This window comes from Periplaneta americana, chromosome 12 (assembly GCF_040183065.1).
Source record: "Periplaneta americana isolate PAMFEO1 chromosome 12, P.americana_PAMFEO1_priV1, whole genome shotgun sequence".
Classification (NCBI taxonomy): Eukaryota; Metazoa; Arthropoda; class Insecta; order Blattodea; family Blattidae; genus Periplaneta; species Periplaneta americana.
Window position 1 is genome coordinate 86251053 of NC_091128.1, and position 24679 is coordinate 86275731.

The window sequence follows — 24679 nt, forward strand, 5'->3', positions numbered from 1 at the left end:
TTCTACCTCACTTCGATTATTGCGACGTTTTGTTCAGTGATCTCAGGATTGATTCCGCTCAGAAACTACAGCGTGTTCATAACGCGTGCGTCCGCTTCATTTGTAATGTTCGATACTATGATCATATCTCACCTTCTTTCAAGAAGTTATCATGGCTTAGGTTACATGAGAGGAGAAATCTGCACTCACTTTCTCTCTTATATCGAATTATGCACTCTTCATTCCCCTATTATTTATTCGCTCGATTTCATACTCTCTCTCGCTCTCATAATATTAATACTCGATCACAACGCGATAACACGCTAGAAATTCCACTTCACGCATCGTCTCTGTATTCCTCATCCTTCACTGTTGCTACCTCTCGTCACTGGAACTCTCTGCCGCCTGAAGTCAAGGGCTGCCGAACATGGAATTCTTTCAAATCCAAGTTAGAAAATTATCTTATGACGAGTTGCCAAACTAACTTACTATTATGACAAGTGTTGTATTGCATGTTTCCACGTATTCACATTTTTTTATGTTCTAATGATATTCAACTTATTTTATATTTTTGTTTTCATATTTTCCGATAATGTTATATCGCTAATGTGATAAGTTGAGCTATATATAATCTTAATTTTTCTTATTGTGTGTACTTAGAAATATTGTATTCACTGTATACTTTGTACTGCACTATTTTATTACTACTATTAGTATTATTATTATTATTATTATTATTATCATTATTACTATTCTTATTTATTATTATTATTATTATTATTATTATTATGAATAATTGTCTTTTTTTGTATGCCTCATTTATTTTGACCTGCTGTTCACATATTATTATGCTTTTTTCTTTCTTTCTGTATGTTATATATTATGTCTGATTTCTTCTTATTTGTTGTTTATATTTTTATTATTATTATTATCTTATTCAGTTTTGTGTGTAAAATTGTAGTGTAATTTGTAAATTTGTAGTGTTTTTGTAACGCAGTCTTTACTCCTGATTGAGTGTTAGAGAAGGCCGTATGGCCCTAACTCTGCCAGGTTAAATAAATCATTATTATTATTATTATTTATTTATTTATTTATTTTTATTGCTAGTAAGTTTGAAATGAATACAAGTTAATACAATGTAAGATAAACTAGACCACTCCTGAATGAGTAAGACTAGTGTTCAGGAGGGGATTTCAATACAGACAAAAATAAAATTAAAATTGAGAGTGAATAAAGATTAAAAATGTTTAATGTGTTTAAAACCAAACTATATATCCAATATATATATATATATATATATATTTTTTTTTAATTTTTATTAATTTGGAGAGGCTTCGTAGTTAAAATAATATTCTAATAAAATTTGTTTAATCTGATACCTTGACTCATGCTATGATAAAAAGCTGCATTGGTTTTACATTTAGGTTCAGATAAACGCAGAGAATTCATATTTTTAGTTCTATATTTATGTATATACCTTTCAAAATTATTAAGATTTCTGGGAAAATATTTTAATAAATAAAATAATAAATTTGTTTAATGTCGAAAACTTTGAAATGTTTAAACAACAATTCAATGAAGTAATCTTTCTGCTTTTTTAAACCAATTTGTAATACTTCTTTTCTGAAGTAAAATTAACGGATAAAGGTTGGATTTATAAGTTCCACCCCAACCTATAATACCCTACATAAATATACATTGAAATAATGTTAAATAAATTATACGTAAACACTTAATTGACAAAATATTTCTTAGAACAACAAATTAATATAATGTTTTACGTAATTTATTACAAATATAATGAATATGATTATTCTATTTTAAATGATTATCAATAATTATACCTAAGTATTTAACCTCATTAACTTCATTAATAACTGAACAATTGCAATTTATATCGGAACAGTCAAAATTATACATTTTAATTTTTAATGTAGATGAAATTGGTTTATTACCTTTATTATTCAAAGAAAATGGGATACCTGTTGTTTTATCTTTATTAATTACAAGTGAATTTAAATCGAACCATTTTTTGATTAATTTTAAGCAGCAATTTGCATTATAATAAGCTTCAGTCAAAGTTTTTCCACTAAAAAGTAAAACAGAATCATCAACATACGAATATAAATCACCTTCATATTCTTTAAGATCTATCATTAAATTAAAAGGTCATTAATATATATTAAATTATTATTATTATTATTATTATTATTATTATTATTATTATTATTATTATTATTAAAAATAAAATCGGTCCAAGGACTGTTCCTTGCGGAAGTCCTATTTTAATTTTAATAAATTAATTTAATTCATTGTCAATTTTAGTAGCTTGAACTCTATCATTTAAAGAAGATTTTAATAAATTAAAAGCATTATTTTTAATTCCAACACAATTTAATTTCTTTAATAATAAATGATGACTTACAGTATCAAAAGCTTTTTTTTATTTTGGTGCATAATAAATATTTAGGTATATATTATATATTTTATATATTTTTAAGGATATTGCATATTTTAAAGGAATATACTTTTTTCACCCATTTTCCCTCTATTTTAGAAAGTTGCAAACTTTTGGACTGGCCCTTCATGAATCTTTATCGATAGTGGAAGATGCAACCAATAAACAGAGTGTTGTGCTGGGAGTAATCAGTGTGCGTGTTTCAGTAAAATTTAATTATGTATTGAAAAAGAACCCCGGATATACAGCTTTTTCCGTTGTATGCAAAAAATACTTAAAGGTAAGTGTGAGCAAATCCCTGAGAACATTGTTCCGAGTATCATTCCTCATTAGAAATATGCGCCAGTTACTTCGTGAGAAGTTGAGAGATCGTTTTCCATTTGTAAGAACATTCTGACAGACAGAAAGCAATTGATTATGGCAGAAAATACTTAAAAATATTTATTAATTAATTGCGGCTCCAAGCAGTAATTAAATGAGGTTGAATCACATGTGCATCTATAATTTTTTTCAGTTCTGTTCTCGTATCAGTGTGCAAAAATACATCTACTAAAGCTTAGATTTTAAGTTGCATATTTTGTATATATTAGCTATAACGGCTGGGGGGGATCATCGTGCTAACCACACGATACCTCCATTCTGGTTGGATGATCGTCCACCTCTTCTTCGGCATGTGGACGTGAGGCCATCAGCCGGCGGGTCGGTCTTGGCCCTTCATGGGCTATAGCGCCATGGATTTACTTTACTTTACATATTTATCTATATATTTTGCAATTTTAGGTACATATTTATGTACATATTTTCATTTTCATATTACATAAAATCCGGGCTCTAATAATAAGTCTAATTTACATGTTCATAAGTTAATTTTATACAACATATAGCTGCAGGAACTAACCTCGAGTTATTTCTAATAGTAGCCTAAGTCAAAAATAACTCAGGCCTGTAGTTAGTGATGTTTATACAACTCGGTCTTAAAGGTCTGTGTTATGTAGTAATTATTAAATCCAGAATTGTTTTTATTTGTATTTTTCAAATATTCCAATTCAAAGTAGTTTTAGTATGAATAAGCGATTTAGCCATTACCCTTAGTGAAGGAAGCCGTAATGTATTTCAGGTGATACTAATATGATTAGGATCGATTTTCATAAACATATTTATTATACGGCAATTAACCAAAGCCAACATTCAGGCAACTTTTACATTATAATTTTCGTAAACAGAAAAATGATATATTAAATTTGTACACATAGTTATTTTATGTAACTTTGTGAAAAATTAATAACATACAACATGACGCAGAACTTTCATCTTATGAATAATCCTTCCACATAATTATTTTGAAACCCGCTTCAAAGTTTCATACACGGATAAATATCGTAAAGAAATACGTGATCTGCAGGCAGCGCATTTTCGTTCCCAAACAAGTTAAGAAGTTATCGGTTAGTATATCCTGGAGTTTTAGGGTTAAACTCTGACCCTAAATGCTTACGTTAGCACGCTACGAAAGGTATAACCTAATTCTGTACATAATAATAATGGAGCATGACAACTGTAAGTGGGATTGCTACTAAATTGAAAAGGTCTGTCCAGCTACTTTTTAACCATATAAACGTACTAACACTGCGAAACTAGCTCTGTACAAAATATTAGTGTATATGACAGAAAATATTATTAGATCGATAATAAAACTGAACTAGTATATACAATATATATTATAGGACATAATAGTAAAGATGATACACATTGACTGTAAATAATCTATATATAATTAATTCATTTAACGAAATCAACTTTTTTATTTTAGTAGGTTATTTTACGACGCTTTATCAACATCTCAGGTTATTTAGCGTCTGAATGAGATGAAGGTGATAATGCCGGTGAAATGAGTCCGGGGTCCAGCACCGAAAGTTACCCAGCATTTGCTCACATTGGGTTGAGGGAAAACCCTGGAAAAAAACCTCAACCTCGAAATCAACTCCGTTACGGTGAACAAAAACATATATTCTGAGATAATGAAATTCATTATATTTTACTACAACTGCCAGTAAAAATTTGTTTAAGTTAAGAAATGTTCTTCCTACGTCACCTGACGTTATAGGACAAAATAATAATAATAATAAGAATAATAATAATAATAATAATAATAATAATAATAATAATAATAATAATAATAACAACAAAAATCAATATAAAATGATCAATATTTACATCGTACGCAATATGTACAAATAATTCATTTATCAAAACCAACTCCTTTGTAGTGAACGAAAATATAGCCTACTCGTATATTCTGAGATTATGAAATGCAAATCTTTTACGAACATCAAATAAAATTTGTTTAAAATAAGAGAATGTTCTTTCTACGTCATATGACGTTACAGGGGCATAGGGGCATATTTATAATACATTACAACATTGTTATTTAATGACCCCATGCGTACCTGCTTGCTATTCTACCCTGCTTATGAATCCAGTGACGTAATAATGTACCAGAAGAAAGTACTCTATCCGCTGTACCTTTGAGAACAGAAACGCGCTGCCTGGTGATCTGAATTAATGTAGCTGCAAATAGAAGCTATAAGATACGGAAAATGTATTTTAAATATAGCTAAAAATGTTGTACAGAATACTTAAATGAACTCTTTCCATTTATCATTAACGAATACAAGTCCTTTGTGTTATACATTACACTGTAGTGGAATTGCCAGGTTTTTAAATTTAAAATAAGGCAGATTGAGGAAGTTATTGTAGGATTGGCGAGGTTCTAACCTGAAAGTAAGAAAGATTTTGGAAATTATTACTAAATCGTTTAAGTCGAAGCGACTTTGAAGTGCTATGTTGCCCTACCTAAAGATTAAGTTATTTGTGGTAAGAAATTATTTTAAATTGCATTTCTAGAATTAGCCTATATAAAAACATCTTAAATACGAACATATTTTTTTTTATTCGCTTTCTTGCCGTAACGACTGGAATTAAGTTAATTTTAAACAGTCATTCGCATATACATCTTCAAATCTCAACAATTTGTCTGAATTTTCTTTCGAAATGTAAAGGTACAGAAATTATTAATTCATTTTTACAAGTACAGTATTTTTAGGGAAATAATATACAAATCATTTTTGATCAAATTATTTTAATTAAGAAACTTAGGCTAAAATATTTGAAATCGACTTTAAATACACCTCCACTTTGTTTGTATTTTTAAATTAAGTGTCCATTTATTTTCATTAAATAAAATGCTGTATTTCATGTAAATCATTTCTGGTTGAGTTAAACTGCTGAATGTAAAGGAAATGCGTATAACACTCTAGGAGAAATCATTGTATAGACTGATAGTATTATTAAATTTACCGAAAACATTATTTTCGTCCATATATCTCGAAATCTGTTTTTCAGAGAACTGCAATATTATGCTTTTACACGTTTTATTAAAATAAAATAAAAAACATAATAATCGTTACATCTCTACAAAGTTTCTATATAGGCTTATGTACGTCAGAACGTCAGAAATAATATTAAATTTAAGCGATTACTGCAAAATTTGAGCTTTTTTATTATCGGAAAATATTTAGGATTTTCGCTGTGATTGTATTATAAAAAATTATGTATTTTAACAGTGTACTGAAATCTATAACCTCCGACTTTTTGTAAATATTTTGACTTCATCGTCTCGTCTCTGAAGATCTGGAAGATTTTAGATTTTGTATACATATAAATACAGTAGTGTGCAAATTAATATGAACACAGTTGTTGTAAATATTTCAATATGCGCGACTGATAAAGCCGAGTATGCTCTTCAGAATACGGATAAAATATTGCTGTTCTCGAGTGGTTTTATTTTTCACAACTAAGAACTCAGTTGTAAATAATTTTGTCATGCCTAAAGAGAAATGCCGTAACTTCAACCTGCATCTTAGGCTTTAGCCAAATGATGTTATGAATGAAATATTTTTTGTACGTCTGTAACATTATATGTATTCGCTCATTGCTGGTGTGGAATAATTATAATTTGCTGTCATGTGGGGATGCGGTGTTTACTTTTTGCCCACAACGATGTGACATGACATGACGTCGTAACACGCAGTTTGGCTGCTGATTCACTTGTAACGTGTCACGCTGTAATCAAATGACGCTGCCCACTCGTCAATTTGTGCAGGTCAGCTGTACAAATGCGCAGGTCAATTGTGAGACTGCCTTTTTTGCAAAACAGACTTAACTTTAAAAATATATAAAAATTGGTTCAAGAGTTAACGAATTAGTTAAAACTTTTAAAACTTATTTTTTCCCTAGGGCAAAGAAATTCTACCAGTACATCCTAAACAATATAGACTCTTATCTAAATAACCATAAACTTAATTCTTCCTTATTTCTTAGGTTCAGTTGTACGAACACTGAATGAAGTCCTGTTAAAATTAATTCCATGATTACGAGAGCAATGTGTTGTACGAACTCAAAATAGCGCATTATTCAGACGATATCTTCCGAATAAGCTATACCGTGCTTTCAGTAGCTGTTGAATTGCTATCTAAAGAATAAATCATAAAATTGCAGCATTACTAGATATGAATCATTCTGATGGTGGTGATGAATCACTATATAAGTTTAATGTGTTTTTGATAACGCGGAAACAAAAGAAAATAAGGTACAGATCTGATATACAAATGAGCATAACGATGGAGTACTTCTAACAAGATACGTACCGGTACTAAAAAAAAAAAAAAGACACCGTTTTAAGTGTCCTGGAATTAAGTAGTGTTAAATTTGCATTCATGACAGGCAGGCAAAAATAGCTCACATTGTCATCATTGTAAAGAAATTGTAATTTTTTTAAATAATTAAAATTAAATTTGATGTAAATTCATTCGGCAGTATTATAATGTAATATAAGTATTATGTTCTGAATTCCTGCAGGTAGTTGTCTGAATATTAAGTAACCAAGTTGTTGACTCCCAAGCTCTTAAATTTTGATTAGAAGTAATGACATCTGTTTTTTTTTCTTTTCTAGCACTCTCTTATCGCACTCAATATATCTACTACTATCTTAAATGTACCGTCTGTGTTATAGTTTTGATTTCGGGTCTAAGGCATTTCATAACCGGAAATTTCGTCACCGTTATTGTTTGTCACCTAATTTTCATCATTAGTCTTTTGGTCATCAAATGCATTTTGTCATGTTTTTTTGTCACTGAGGAGAGTTTGTCACCGAAGATATGTCGTCATCATATACATCTTGTCATCATTTTTTAAACTGAAGGGGATTTCGTCACCAAAATAATAATTGTATATCGTTGTAAAATAGATGACGTAGCTTCCGCTGAAGTTCCAGCTTCACTTTTCATTGCTTATACACATTCCGCAGCTCCAGTTCTACCCCAATTTGCTGAGTAGTTTGAATGCTCTGTAGGTTCTTTTATAATGGTTTTCTTATCTGAGGAAATAGTCATCAGTGAATTAGAAAATGTTGCGCTGATCACACCTCCGTACAATCCCGGTCTTAGTAACTTTGTGCTTTGTATACATATGTCCATTATAGATTAATTTATCTCTTGCTGCATTACGTTTTACGAATCTAAACAATTCTGCCTACTTTAACTCGAAGATTTTGAAACCAAAAAATCCTGTAAATCCTTGGAAATGAAATGAACAAGATGAACACAATGAATCCTGTAACTTGAAGATTTGGAAACCAAAAAATCAATGTATCCTTGGAGACGAAATTAACAATATGAACACAATGAAGTAGAAGGATTTATATTACGTATCATTTTATGTAGGCATCATCAAGGGACGCGACACGAAGGGGGGAAAAATTGTGGTGGCGAATAATGATGAGGAAATTAAATTGGTGACAAAATGTGGTGGCAACAAAAGTGAAATAGTGACAAAATGTCGCAGTGGAAAAATATGTGACGAAATCACCGGTGACGCAAAATCGGTGACGAAAATTCCGGATGACTTTGATTTCTACGTATACCCTGTCTACCTGCCTTTCTGTCGTAATTCGTTTTAATTTACTCATTTTATATAATAAACTCAGCAGACAAAATAATGATAATAATTATGTTCAAAATATTTCAACAATAATGTTAAAATATTTCTGAACATACGAGTATGTTATTATCACTATTTATTGATTTCAATGGCATATTGATCCGTTAAGTACAATATCAATTAACAGAAGAATTTAATTCAGTCAATACTTAACAAAGAAAAAAATACATTAAAATTTATGTTATACCAAAAAGTAACATTACATATATATTAACGACAAACGTTTTCGCCAATTATATTGGCATCTTCAGGTCGAATAAAACATTGACATTGTAAATGTACTTTACAAACAAAACACAAATATTGCCAACCTATATTCCAATTTAGCTAACTATGTAATAGATAACCTTGAAATAAACAAACGTCATGCAACACAATAATTAATTTATTCTATAGTTAGGCTATTCCACGAATAGTTATTGAAAATTTATCCCGCGATGTTACAATTGAGCCTTACTCTGTTTAACTTCCCCGTTCCCTCATCGTGAAACTAGTGAGCCCGGGTTGAAATCCTGGTTAGAACAAGTTATCTGGTTGAGATTTTTCCGGGGTTTTCCCTCAACCCATTAAGAGCAAATGCTGAGTAACTTTCGGCGCTGGACTCTGGACTCATTTCGCAGGCATTATCACCTTCATATTACTCAGACGCTAGATAACCATAGTAGTTGATAAAGCGCCGTAAAATAAACCTAATTAAAATTTTTCCCTTTCATCCGACTTGCACACCACTGCGGGTATGGAAGGGAGATTTATAGATCGTACGCTAGACATCTCACAAATGCGGACCTCTCTAGTCAGGAGATCGGTATAAGGAGATCTACCGTTGAGACACCACAGGACAATCACAGGACGACGGACGAATACTCAGTCCCATGAACGGAAAATACATTTAATTGCCCACGTCTGAAGTAGAACCTCGGACAGCTTGGTTAGGAAGGGCAAGCGCTATTCGCGTTAACCACAATGGAGGACTAACTTCATTTTTTTTTTTCGGAGCGTAAATGAAGTGAAGTGTTTTAATTCACCCAAATTCTAATTAAGTTGACACAAGTTTTAATTAAACACGGTTATTTTGAACTAATTGCTTGTTACTTTAAACCACGAACATACGAAGTGGCTTTCATTGGGCGAGTATTTATTTTAGACCATATTAGAGAATATTAAAAACACAGAAAGTAGCTCTTAATTATTATTGATTCAAATATGGTTGGATGCTACCGGCGTAGCTCAGGCGGTAAAGTATTTGCGTGCTGATCCGGTGTTGCGTTCTGCTGTGGGTTCCATTCCCGCTTGGGCTGATTATCTGGTTGAGATTTTTCCAAGGTTTTCCAGAACTGTAAGGCGAATGTTAAGTAATTCTTGGGGTATCTTCGATCTTATCTTCCCAAATACTAATTCGTTATCACCCATTCCATTGACGCCAAATAGACTAGTACTTGATAAAGTGTCGTTAAATAGCCGAATTAAGAAACATGGTTATACAGGATGAACCGTAAGTAATGTCATCAATTTCAGGTGGTTATTCTTAGTTATATTTCAAACAAGAAAGTTTAATACAATTTTTCTCGTTTTTGCTTCCTTTTCGAGATGAAAATTGTTTCATATTAAACATTTCATAGCGTGTTTTGGGAAAGCTATTGATTTAATTCCCAATATGCTCAGTCCTTTTAAGAGAGCAGTGTATTATGATAAAAAAATAATGAAAGGATTTTCACTTTTTCCTTTAAATGTGCAGAAATTTGACCCGAACAAATGTATTCTGTTAACAATAGTACCGATAATATTAAAATAGACACTTGTAAGTGCCGATAGTAAAGATGGCGACAGTACCAGACAATCCGAGAAATATGATCCGTAGTTTGCGTAAAATCTGTACAAAATCAAGCTGCACATATAATTCAGAATATTTACAAATACTTTAAAATTTCAGGTTGTAAATTCAATCATATAAGATCTTGTTGAACCAACAAGAGTACAAACAAATACTGTACTTTTAATACAATTTTGCTAGTAGCGCAGTGAATAGCAGAAGTAAAATGGCGGCGCTTCAGCAAAAATCTTTTTTTTTTTTTTTTTCCCCAGTATACCTGACCACAATCTGTAATCACCGTGCAATGCTCGAGTGTTGGCTTCAAAATTAACTTCGGGAATTCACATGTTCCATCTGTCTAGCTGTCTTATTGAGTTCCCATAAAATGAATAAAATTTACTTATCTTCATATTTTATAAAAATATTAAGTTTGAAAATATGACGATTTTATCATAAATGTGAATTTATGCAGCTATGTAGGTTTGTAAAACATAAGACTGTGTAGTTAAAAAAATGGTAGTTCGTAGGCTATAATTAATTTACTATAAACTGTATATCTAGTAAGGAGTTCCTATGCAGACTGATCCCACTTCAACCTCTGGTGTCGGGCAGTGAGTGGTTGTACTTCGGCGCGGGCATGTCCGTTCATGCTTCCCTATGTAGACCGGTCCCACTCCACCTCTTAAGACTGATTCACAATAAACCGGGAACGGAAACGACAACGAGAACGGAAGTTTTAAAATAAACGTATTTAAATGTGAGCATTCACAATAGTTAGTTCACAATAAACCGGGAACGGAAACGACAACGAGGACGAGAACGGAAATACATTTACTTTAACAATATTTCCGTTCTAGTTCTCGTTTCCGTTCTCGGTTTATCGTGGACCAGCCTTTGCTGCTTAGTTTCCTCGGGACAGGCGCTCCACACTACAGTCACTAAGCTGACGGAACATTACTGTCTGGAATCGGTCTGCATAGGAACTCTTTGTATATTGTATATGTAGCTATATATCTTGGGAAGAAAAATGTACAACTACTTCATGAATTACCGATCCTAAGCAATGCGCTTCTCTGTGGGCCCTGTATTTTCATTAGCATTTTTCTACACTACAGTAGTTATCCTTCACGAAAGACATTTTGCTTCTCCTCAAATCTCTATCCTCAGTATCTCCTTCAGTAAAATCTCTTCTAGTCATACTCTAGTTTATGCCATAAATCCATTTGATTGTTTTCTTAGTTTTCATTTTTTTTCTCCTTCCCTCCGCAGTTCACTCTAGCATCATCTTTGGTATTCTTCCATTTTTCATCTTTTATACCACTTTAATCTTCTTTTGATTACTTCAATAACTTTTATACCTCGATAATTTTTGTACTTCTTTCATTTCTAATTTTTTCCCTTCTTGATTTATTTCCTTGCTGCTGTCCACAAAAATCTATTTCAATAGCCAATAATTTGTTTTCGTGCATTCTGTCTAATGTCCAAGATTCTGCAAGGTATAATATAACACTTTGTACCAACGACTTATAAATGAGAGTTTTTGTTTTATTTAAAATGTTCCTACTCCAAAGAACTGAGTTCAACACGTCAATTATACTCCTTCCTTCGCTTTATTTCTTTTTCAATTTCAGCTACTTTCTTCCCATTCACTTGTAAAATTCACCCAAAGCATTTTTGACCGTTCTGATTTCTTCGTTTTCAATCTTTAGCTTTTCTTCATCTTCTTTCTTCAGAGTTATACTCATATATTCGGTTTTCATATAATTCATATTCACCCGCCATTTTTATACTCTTCCACCAGTGTCCTTCTCATACGGTGCATACGATGCATTTTCGGGTTTATGTGTTTTTGTCACACTTTTTTGACATAGGTGCGTTTCCTCACACTTTACATTTTCGTCACATCGTCTTTTGTCACGCATTACACTTTTGTCACAGGCCTGCGATGTCACACATTAGTTTCTGACACACTTCATTTTAAGTTTCTTTACTCAAAGTTTAATTGCAACAATTAGTAATTGATTACGATATATTATTATACGTTACCAAGGTTATGGAATAAGTTTTTTTTAGATGAAAATTAACAATTTTCACGTATGCAGTACATGTTAACGTGTATGGGCAGTGACTTCCGGTCGTGTTAACTCTTATGGAAAGAAAATGAAGGAGATCTTATGAACTTGTATTTAATATGCTTAAAGAGAAGGTAAATAACAGATTACAAAAACAGTTGTTGCCGCACTTCATATCGACTGATTACGAGGCAACCGTAATGGCCGTAATTTCAAATACGTTTCCACAAGCGAAGCTGACCTGTTGTTTATTTCATCTCGGGCAATGTTTCGCCACCACGCAAAAAGAAAAAAATATACAGATCTCGATACAAGATTATCACGAATTGTAGAAAGATATCAGGAATATAAATCCGATGAGAATGTCCTAGGTTGCCTTCGAGCATTTGGGCATGGTGTCGCTGGACACTTTGGTAAATTACTTATTTTGAATATATGCACCAACTTCGATTAAAAATGTGTATAAAAATTGATGGTTATTCATTAAATAATAGTGAAAGTAATATTGTGTACTACATTCAATATCGCCACGAAACATATCCACTGTGGCGCAAAGGTACGTATGACGAAATGCAATCTGTGACAAAACATGCCCATAAGACGAAAAAGTCCGTGACGGAATGGCCCTGACGAAACATATCATTGGCGAAAGCACCGGTTACGAATTCGCGAGATACCGCATTTTCAATGTCCAAAGTAACAACTTGCTCATGCGCAGAAAAATATTGTTCGTTAATTGGAATACCCATTGTGTTTCATCCTAGATCATATATGTAACAGATAGGTCGGCCTTATAGACTTTGACGTTAACAACTTTTGTCAGGTTTACTACGCTGCCATCTAGTTGTTACATAAGGAGTCACGTCATAATTCCCATTTGAATTGCATTAGCGCCTATACTGCCATCTCGTGTTCGTTTACAGCGAACGGGTGGCGATCCTGGCGGTCGTTCTCTTCAAAGTGCTGCCGATTTTAACATAGCAATGAGTTATCTGTTACATATTATGTGATCTAGAGTTTAACTTCCCGGACCAGTCCAGTTCCTAAGGCATACATCAGTATAATATTTTATAAAAAGTAATGGTGATGTACAACATCCTGGTAAGAATCTAAATATTTTCACTGGCTTTCAAGATGCTCCTTAATCTTATTTTTTATTACTAATTTTTCCTTACGTAAATAAATAATCAGGACATTTCGAATTCATTAAAATATATTTCCTTCAGTCAGTTTTGTCTCTTTTAATACACTGCCAGAAAAATTTGGGACTGAAATTAGTCTACTTAATAATACAGTACTTTTCTGATGTTAATTAGTAGTTAATTCTTTTCATAAACGCGAGGAATTTAGTTTTTACTTATTTCAGAAATTCTCAAAGAGAATGTGGAAGCCGAGCTCGCGTTAAGTCAAGAAGTTAATTTAGGCCTCATTGCGCGCACCCCGGGTGATTCCGTGAGAGCCCTCCCAGGCCGTTAACAGAAGTGTGGCAGTGGGTGCCGTTAACAATAGAAAAGCCACTTCAAGGCTATTTACTTCCCTCGTAAGAGAAAATTAGATATTACATGCTGTCGGAGGAAGTGGTTTTTCTTCTTCTTGTAAATTTTTAAAGACTATTTTGAAAACATACCTCTAAATTCCTTCAATGTTGTTACATTAAAAGTGACAGGATTTCGAAATCCCATTGATTGACTTCGTTTTTATTTTTTGCAGTTAAGAGGTGGAAAAATTCAAATATCTTGAAGCAACGGTAATAAATGTAAGTGACACTCTGGAGGAAATTAAACACAGATTAAATATGGGAAATGCCTGTTATTATTCGATTGAGAAGCTTTTGTCTTTTAGTCTGCTGTCAAAAAATCTGAAAATTAGAATTCATAAAACAGTTATATTACCGGTTGTTCTGTATGGTTGTGAAACTTGGACTCTCACTTTGAGAAAGGAACAGAGATTAAGGGTGTTTGAGAATAAGGTTCTTAGGAAAATATTTTGGGCTAAGAGGGATGAAGTTACAGGAGAATGGAGAAAGTTACACAACGCAGAGCTGCACACACTGCATTCTTCACCTGATATAATTAGTAACATTAAATCCAGGCGTTTGAGATAGGCAGAGCATGTAGCACGTATGAGCGAATCCTGAAATGCATATAGAGTGTTGGGAGAATGGAGGGAAAAAGACCTTTGGGGAGGCCGTGACGTAGATGGGAGGATAATATTAAAATGGATTTGAGGGAGGTGGGATATGATGAGAGACTTGATTAATCTTGCTTAGGTTAGGGACCGATGGCGGGCTTGTGTGAGGGCGGCAATGAAACTGCGAGTTCCTTAAAAGCCATTTGTAAGTAAGTAACATTTTATTAATTGTACATTATATTTAATTTATAATAGGAGGATTATGAGCATTAATTTTGATTTTTAATGTAATACTCTGTTCTTTATTACTTTTTGATACGTTGTTATAATTGTGCACATGGTAAATGTACATTAATGCATGAATTATATTTAGTTAATTAATATTTTATTGAACCACTGATTCTTTTCCAATAGTATCAGATGAACTTGTCCTGTGCTTTTATTTGTTTTACTATACTTCGTATTTTATGGTGAATTTATATTTATAAGCACCTACTGGAAAAGTTTTCGGAATCACATTGTATTTAATCACATTAACATTGAATTAAACTTGTGGATTAAACATGCCATCTCATAAAATTCACAATTGTTCGCAATCAGCAGTCCTTGTGCACCAAGTTTCAATTGAATTATAATTAGAATCTTGAAGGCACTTGAATTGCTGGACTTCCTCTCTGAGACCTACTCACCTCCCACACAGGTCTACTACAACACCCACCTTGCCTGTAGGTGGAATATGAAGCTCAAATATAGAAGTGTTGTAACTGAATGGAACCAACGCTTTCCGGAGTGAAATGTAAATCATCATAATCGAATGTGTCGTTTCTGTATTTTTTCCCTTAAGAATGAAATTCAAAATTAAAATTACACACATCCGCTCCCTGGAGGAAGTTCTAAGTTTCCTAATTTGTCTGACCTTCAACGCAGAGCTGTCTCAAAATCATCTGCTTCTTACAGCTGAAAAGAGCTTGTGATATTGAATTCACCGCTTTTTGGGGTTGAATTTGTCAGTCTCAGGCGCTTCAAGCACATTTCATAATATCTCGTTTTCAATATTATAGATTGAAACGTGAAAACTTCATATAGTAAAATTTTATTCCAAAAATTACTCCATCCTGATTATATGCAAGTCTGAGCTACATATACAAACTTTCTGAAAAATTGGAAAATTGAAGACGTTAGTTATGCAGTAACAATATTATGATATTAAAATTGCAAATGACAAAACCCAAACAAATGCATATAAAGGCCCTATTTTCACGGAAAACAATGAACTTTGCATCAACCTAATACAACGAGTAAAACGCAAAATGAAACAATTGTTACAAAATTGTACACAAAAGAGAGAAATTTGTTTATGCTCTTGCACTTTTGATGTTTCCGGAATATTTAGCTTTGAAATTCGGATTATTAAAAGTGATATCGTTTCAATATAAATTGATAGGGTACAGGTCTCGTCCACTGCTCTAGTATGCAGCCCACAACCAAACGAAACAGCATTGTGAGAAGTGATCGTGCAGACGTAATTTTGACGTGAAACTTCTACCGGTATTCAATCTTGAATGGGAGCATCCAACACATGATTTTACGTTACGGCATCATAGGTTTGTTTACCGAGCCTAACCAAAGACTGACCATTGTACTGATTAATAATTTGTGGTATTTCCAAATATCTGAGTTTTGCAATTAGCATTTTAATATTTTTAACTATGTTTTTAAAACATGTACTATTACTTTGTTACATGAAAAGGAAAATATTAAATTTGTCTGTTAAGAATTCTTAGAAGGTCTTGTAAAGGAGGTTGGTGGAATTGTGGCCAATTGACCAAAAATCCTTTCATGCAATTATGAAAATCACAACGATACTGCTCTCCAACTAAAACTCCTGTGCGAAATAAGTTTCAGGAATAAATTTGTAATGGTATGTTATAACATAAATTTCGCGCTTAATAAATATTTTGAAAATTAAATAAGTTTGTTTATATTACTAACATAGATGACATTTATTTCTTGTTTTTAATAAACGACTGCATCATAAAAAGCAAAAGAACAATACTCAATATCAACACCAGACATGACCTACATCGTTTATCTATGCATTCAGGATTAAATTCGCTCCATGATGATGACCTCATGGACGTAAATATATAGAATCAAGTACCGGAAGCGCCCTTCAAAATTTAACACGGGGTATAATCGACCTAAAAAAAGAGAAAAAATAGTAATGTATTGACATAAAAGATATTTCTGTAAACTCTGACGTCACTCGTGGTCCCATGGAAACAGACGACTATTATCTATCACTTCCTTACATAATTCATGGCCTACAATATTGCAATAAAATCTGACGTTACTCGAGATCGCTTGCACTCACAGGATGTGATTACGTAGCTAACGAGAAAGACAGGCTACGGCGCGAATCGGAGTCGCATGATTATCTTGATCTAGTCATGGCCATGGTGACAATCGCCTAATATAAATAAGTTACATATTGAAAGTTCTAAAAAACGAAGGAATTGCTATATTAAACTCGTGTTAAACATGCATTTATATATAAACTTGTTAAATGTTGGCCATGTTATGACAAAGAATGTGACGTCGCTCCGTAGCCTATCTTTTTCACTAACCACATGTGATTATGTCACACGCAATACTGTCTGGACGAGTCTATTATTACATATGGGTGCATGCATATGTATAAATTATTTGGACGAGACCATTAATATGGAGGGGGTGTTTACATTATTTTGAAAGGGTAATGTATATTAGTAATACTTTGTTATGGAAGCTAAACAGACGCTTGCAGAATATTAACGTGAGTGCATGCGTGAGCAACAAAGGAGCATAAAACTGTAGACCATTCACGGAATCATTTGGATTTTCTTATCTCACGTTAATTTTTTAACTTACATATATCTGAAGTATTTTACTACATAATTATTTCTATTGATTTACTGTAATTTACCTTTTCTTTCAATTTGAGTACCGGTAACGTTGATTTTTTCTGTAAGTACAGTATCGGTATGTCCCGCGCCGTGGCGTAGTGGTCTAAGGCATCCTGCCTAGGTCTCGCGTTACGGAATGTGCGCTGGTTCGAGTCCTCATGGGGGAAGAAATTTTCTCATGAAATTTCGGTCAGTCTATGGGACCAGTACCCACCCAGCATTGTGATGCACTTGAGGAGCTACGATAGGTAGCGAAATCCGGTTGCGAGAACCAGCTATAACGGCTGGGGGGATCATCGTGTTAACCACATGATACTTTCATTCTGGTTGGATGATCGTCCACCTCTGCTTCGGCCTGTGGGCGTGAGGCCAGCACCCGGCTGGTCGGTCTAGGCCCATCACGGGCTGTAGCGCCACGGATTAAACAAACCCGTATCGGTATAAGTGAAGTGATAGGCCTATGCGTGTGGTATTATTTTGATCTCAGTTAACTCCCTTAATATAATGCCTCACATTCTCTTTGCCTTTTGGTAATAATTTTCTTGTCAGTTTGATTTAATTCATACAATGCTAGGCCTATTTATGATTGTTCCTCAATAACAGCGACGAGTTACAATCATCGGACAATCATCTAGTAGAGGAGTGATCTTGAAAAGGTCAGAAAGTAGTGAAACGAAACTAAATTTAGTACTGATGTGGAGCAATGTAGTATGGATAAGAAGTAGTAGGAGACAGGGATAAAATGAGAGAGGATTAAACGTAGTTGAATAAATGAGAAATGAATTAGTAAAAGAAAAATAAGAACAAATTAAATTAAAGGCATAGGAACTTGTTATCTCCTGGTTTAGTTTCCTCATGAGTGATGCCACTTATGTCACTTGTGGGATTCAAACCTGCTTCGGCCAATTGACTAAACAAACAAAACAAAAGAGTTATAGAGGTGGACGTTATTGGAGACAGTGTTCGATATAGAAAATTAGTGTCTAGCAAATAGTTATGAATAATAGAAAGAAGTAAGCGGTATGGGAAGAAGGTAGACAGTAATGGATAGCAAAAGGACAGGGTGTAAATGAAGAGTAGACTGAGTAAAGTGAGAAAAAATAGAGAGAGAAGTGAACAATATAATAACTGAGGAATGAAATAATAAGATGAAGGGAGTGAAGAATGGCAGGTGACGGAGAAGGCCTAAGGGTAAGCCTATTTACTTTAAAAGAAGAATGAGGGATGGGAGGAGCGCAGAAAAAATTTTCTCCGGCACCGGGACTCGAACCCGAGTTTTCAGCTCTATGTGCTGACGCTTTATCCACTAAGCCACTTAATCCCCATTTCAGTTTGGTTGATAGGCTGTCCTCTCTACTCACTCTTCTTACCATCCGTGAAGGGGAAGATGCTACTGTCTATCTTACTAACGTTCGACTAATTGACTTTGAACATAGTGAAAATTCTTATTATTGAAAATGTTTACCGGTAATCTATATTTCGAAAATCTATAGTAAGCGTTTGTATTTCATTTTATTGCTGTTTATATCAACTGGCACATTAAAAAGCTACTGACAGCAGAAGATAAATGTTTTCTCCACCGTTAGTTACTACTCTACAACACATACAATGGAACAATCTGCACTGTGTCACTCCCCTCCCCCCCTCCCAACTTCATACTACAAACTAGAATCCCTTAATTTAATTAATTATTAGTTGAAAATATTATAAAAACGACACTAAAATATACTGAAATATGTAATCGTCAAACATCTGTGTCACTGTATTTTATATCCACTTATGTACTTTATTTAATATTTTATTTTCTTGTGTGTACAACTTGGGGCTGCAGGTATAAGAGGTAACAGCTACCGGTCTGTTACTGACAGACTCAGGGCAAGTAGAAGAGGAAAGAAATGTCTTCGCATCCTCTCAACTTGCATGAAATGTCCTTTAGTCACTCGTAATGAGTGCACCTCTGCACATAGTATGTTGGACATTGTGCCACTGTCACACATCTGTGACACATTGCTTGAGGGTTGGCCAGTAAAGAGAAACTAAGAGGTGGAACTAAAACTGAGAGAGGTCAGTCTGAGTAGCATAGTTGGTATAGCGCTGGCCTTCTATGCTCAATGTTGCGGGTTCAATCCCGACCCAGGTCGATGGCATTTACGTGTATTTAAATGCGATAGGCTTATGTCAGTAGATTTACTGGCATGTACAAGAACTCCTGCGGGACAAAATTTCGGCACACCGGCAACGCTGATATAACCTCTGCAGTTGCGAGCGTCGTTAAATAAACCATAATTTTTTTAACGGAGAGGATTCAATCCGGCATCGGAACTGGAATCCGGTGTGGCTTAATGGATAAAGCGTCAGCACGTAGAGCTGAAAACCCGGGTTCGATACCCGGTGTCGGAGAGAATTTTTCTCCGCTCCATCCATCCTTCATCATATAGTAATACAGAATTCCTGCACGGAAATATACGTACTTCGGTACATCACAACAATAAAAGAAGCAGGTATAAAGGTACTATGGAAATTTACATAATGAATGAGTTGAGATGTGATCAACGAAATGTAGACCTAATCAATGTAATGGTAGAATGTATACCAAAAATGTGAGGACCGCCATTGCATGGAGCACTTGCTGTTGAAAATAAATATAAATATCAATGATGATTCTACAATTTTGAAAATATCATCTGATTGTCAATGTTGTTTCTATAGTTTCAAGCTCAGGAACTTTCTGTTTTAATATTCCGTGTATTATTTAATAATTTTACGAGTAATGATAATCCACAACCCTTTTAGTAACCTCTGATTTGATGTGTTGGCTGATAATTATGTACGCCTACATCTATTACTAACCAATACATCTCATTTGACGGTATGTGTCGGGGGAAAAGAATAATTGTTTGTATACATCTGAAGTCTGATTAGTGTAATATGTTTCTAGTCAGCGATGTATACAATGGAAGGGGAAAGGAACAGGCCGCCCTGTCCCATTATCTTCTGGCCTAGTTGCCTCATGACCCTGTGGGTTCCAGATCTGTCTTCGCACAATTGACCATCCAACAAACAACCATTTTAGTGTCTCTATTGATCATTACTAGATCTAGAATAGCATCTTGTTCTGTATATTAGATAAATTAAACTCCTACAAAATTCAGTACAAGAGATCCGAGTGGTAGTGAGATTTATTTATACGTGTGAAGTTAGAAGCATCTTCAATCTTGACTTGAGAGCAGCAAGATGGCGGACACTTGTTACAGCACGTGGGCCGGCGAAAGTTAGACACATTAAAGTTAATGCGCGGAAAACGCTGTGAGATGTCGGCTTGTTGACGCATTATTGCCCTTGCAGGTATGTGCCTCTTTCTGTACATGACACGCGGTAGAAGAGAGAGGGGAGAGAAGAGACTTTGTGTAGCGACTTGACTTGAAGTTTTCGTGCTGTGGTATGTATATTATGTTTATTATTATTATTATTATTATTATTATTATTATTATTATTATAAACATCATTACTCCGATGTTTATTCATTTTACTTATTTATTTATTCAATCGTTTGTTTAATTATATATTCATTTATCCATATATTTCTTTGTTTGTTTAACTTATTTATATTTTATTTCTTTATTTATTTGGTTGTGAATTTGTTTCCCAACTTCACAATGTCTTGCATCTTCCTTTGTCCAATTATACTTTTCATAGCTTTTTTCAACTTTGTTCGACGTCTTTCATCCCCTTCTTTCAATCGTTATGCGTCATGGCTACTAGTACTTTTCCTTGCATCCAAATGATTTTGTGTAAATCCTCTACTTTTTCCTAATAGAATATTTCAAATGAACCTATAGGTTAGTTAGAACTGTATGACCTGCGCAAATCATTGGTATGCGCAGTAGACAATGATTTCATCTTCTCTGTTGAGGACGGCGGAAGATAAGAAGTGCCTTCCTCTCTGCGAGTGTTTGACTTAAGTCAGTAGTACAGACCAATTAAAAATAAGTAGGGCCTATATGTATTTCATATACCTACACGATGATTCAGTAAAATCGTCCAAAAATTAAACAGGAAATAGGAGATGTCATGCAGAACATTTTGAGATAGCCACATAAAAATAAATCGCAAGATGTTAGGTCCGGGGATCTGGGGGGCCAGTGATTAACTTCATCTCCAGCGCGTACTATCCATCGATATGGGAGTATCTCATTTAGAGTCCTCCGAACGTCATAATTAAAATGTCGTGATAACCCATCTTCCTGGGAAACGTAATTAAACGGTCCTCATTTAACTGACGGGACACCTATTTTTCTGGTATGTCCATGCTACGTTTCGACCATTCATTTCAACAAAAAATTTGGATGTTATTATCAGATAATGGATCAATGTTGAATCTTCTTGTAAACTCACATTGCACGGTGATTACAGATTGTGACCTGGTACACTGCAACACACAAAAAGATTTTTGCTGAAGCTCCGCCATTTTAATTTCTGCGTTACTAGCGGCTGCAATAAGAACTTTTTGGCAATAGATACAAACTCGGGACAGTTTGTTTATAGTAAATAAACTTTTTTGGTTTGAAACTATCAGAACTACATGTACTCGTTGAAAATACTAATATTCATGTTCTTCAAAGTTATTTCGACCGACTGATTCTGTATAATATGTGAATGGCAGGGTGGAGAGGCAAGTTTACTGCTGCATGGCTACTTCAGTAAAGCCTATTGAGAAATATTAATGCTGCGTTGAAATATTTCCTTTATGTGAAAATGTAAGTACTACACGAATTTTAAGCTCAAAGGCGCATGCGTGTTTGTAAAATGCTGGTCATTTGTAAGAACTCGAAACCGTTTTATGTCAGTATGCTTGATGTGTGGTTCTGCGATATGGAAATTCGTATTCTGTGTTTCTGCCCTCTTTCAAAGTGTAGGAAGAATCTTGTCCATTGCAGCACTGTCTCTTGTTAATAATGTTCACACATTTTTCTTCTGTTCAACTCATGGTCAAAATCTTCATCAACATTTTGTTTATGCGTTTCTATATTTTTATTATTATTATTATTATTTTGACGTGGGTATCCTGCAATGTTCGCAGAATTTGTAGACTTCTCCGCTCTTCTTTGTACTATCGTTAGTTCAACAATGTCTTATATGATTGAATGTACTGCCTGCAGTTTTAAATTATTTGTAAATATTCTGAATTATTTGTGTAGTTTGCTTTTGTACATATTTTACACAAACTACGGGTGATACTTTTCGAATTGTCTGGTACTGTCGTCATCTTTACTATCCGCACATACACGTGTGTATTTTAATATTATCGGTACTATTGTTAACAGAATCCTAGGACTCGCGTTACGGAATGCGCCCTGGTTCGAGTCCTCATGGGGGAAGAAATTTTCTCATGAAATTTCGGCCAGTGTATGGGACCGGTACCCACCCAGCATCGAGATGCACTTGGGGAGCTACGATAGGTAGCGAAATCCGGTTGCGAATACCAGCTATAACGGCTGGGGGGATCATCGTGATAACCACACTATTCCTCCATTCTGGTTGGATGATCGTCCACCTCTGCTTCGGCATGTGGGTGTGAGGCCAGCAGCCGGCTGGTCGGTCTAGGCCCTTCACGGGCTGTAGCGCCACGGATTATTTATCGTTAACAGAATACTCTCCACAAAGCACAAAACCTCCTACACGTACAACTTATTGTTTCGGTACGGTATATTCAACCTGCTCCATTAAACTAAACCATGCAACTCTGCCAACATTATTTACTTGAAACCTGAGGCTTGTGGCAGTAGACCTTTCTCGCCAGCACCCACTGTCCCCCGCCGTGGGTGAGTGGTCAGATTTCGGCCTGTCATGCAGGATGTCCTGGTACGAGGCTCGGTTAGGCCCGGAATTTTTCATTGAAAAATCCATAGTGACCCTTGTGGCGGACAAGGTCGTAGTTGGAGCTTTTCTCGGAGTTCTCTCGTTTCCCCATGTTATGCATCTACATCATTCCGTCATTATTTCTCCATTTCGTCATCATTCCATAGCATTCCCCGAACGCCGGCTGGAGGCACAAGGGGGCTGAACTAGGGACGAGTGGGATTGCCTGCTCGAAACCTGGGTACGCAGCAAACCTTAGTGTAATCAGCCGGTGTGGGTTTGGGAATACTTCTAGCTTGAGGTTTAGCGCAATAGATCGTGAAAGGTCGCAGTGCTTTGTCATATTACCCCTCCCGAAAATTCAATTATATTCTATTTCATTCTATTATCCGTCGTACACTATTCCAGCTGAACGAATTAACGTCTACAAAAGTGTATATCTTAGAGCAGTGGTTCCCAAACTTTTTTTTTATCGCTGATCCTTTTTGACTCTGAAAAAGATTACCGCAGCTGTGACATGACATTCACACCGTATACCTCAACAAGTTGACAATGAATTTCGGCCATGTTTCTGTGCGCGCAGCCATCTTACAACTGATACTGCGAGGATGCGAGGACCTGACGCAACGTAATATTATGTGCCAATCTAATGGCTGCGAGATAAAGCTGTGGTCTGCTGCTGCGACCCTGGTGGATTCTTGTAAAACACTTCACTCCTGGTGAAAGTGTTTGAATGTAAATTGTATTTTTTAATTGAATCATGTATTAAGTTACATACGTCTTGTAAAAGGCATGGGTCCATTTTGCGACTTGGTACTTAAAAAATATACATTTCTGGTGGAAAAAAAAAAGACCCTGGCGGAAAATTGAATATGATACTCGTAATAGCTATTGTTACCTTAATTTTTAATCACCCTCGCAGAAAACATTAGGCCTAAGTATGCAACGTGTGTAACATGGACTTTTTTATTCGTGTAATTTCAGCACCTTTATACGATTTGTGCAAAAAAAGTTTCACTTTATACACAGATTGCATAAAAACAATTAATCACTAGCAATAAGGTTAAAACAATTGTTAATTGTCTTGTTTTCATCTGCAATTAAAAGTTAATTTAAGTTCTGAAATATACTGTACCTTCACCAGTCTCGTTCCAGTAGGGTCTGTTGGCTTTTATTTCACGGTTCTTTCGATTTAACATCATACAACGCTGGCCTTAACACCATTTCACAAACGACATTTCTTTTATAGAATGGTGTCACGAAACACAATCAACAACTTCCCCACCTTCCAATCTCGATACTTTGCAGTCAGTTTTGTGTCACGTCGAAAGCGTTCCCATAATTTAGTTCGCAGTTTTGGCTTCGTCATTGC

General features: G+C 34.6%; 1 protein-coding gene across 2 annotated transcripts in view; it reads left to right on the plus strand.

The window, feature by feature from the left end:
- The window catches only part of LOC138710652 (protein tipE-like), a 43029-nt gene that overhangs the window by 9092 nt on the left and 9258 nt on the right, over positions 1-24679 (plus strand). The window contains exon 2 of one of the 2 annotated variants that reach the window (XR_011335283.1): positions 20794-20887. The exons of the other annotated variant lie outside the window; for it this stretch is intronic. The gene's annotated coding sequence lies outside the window, so the exon portion shown is untranslated. The remainder of the gene's footprint in view (positions 1-20793; positions 20888-24679) is intronic. 2 annotated transcript variants of the gene reach the window in all.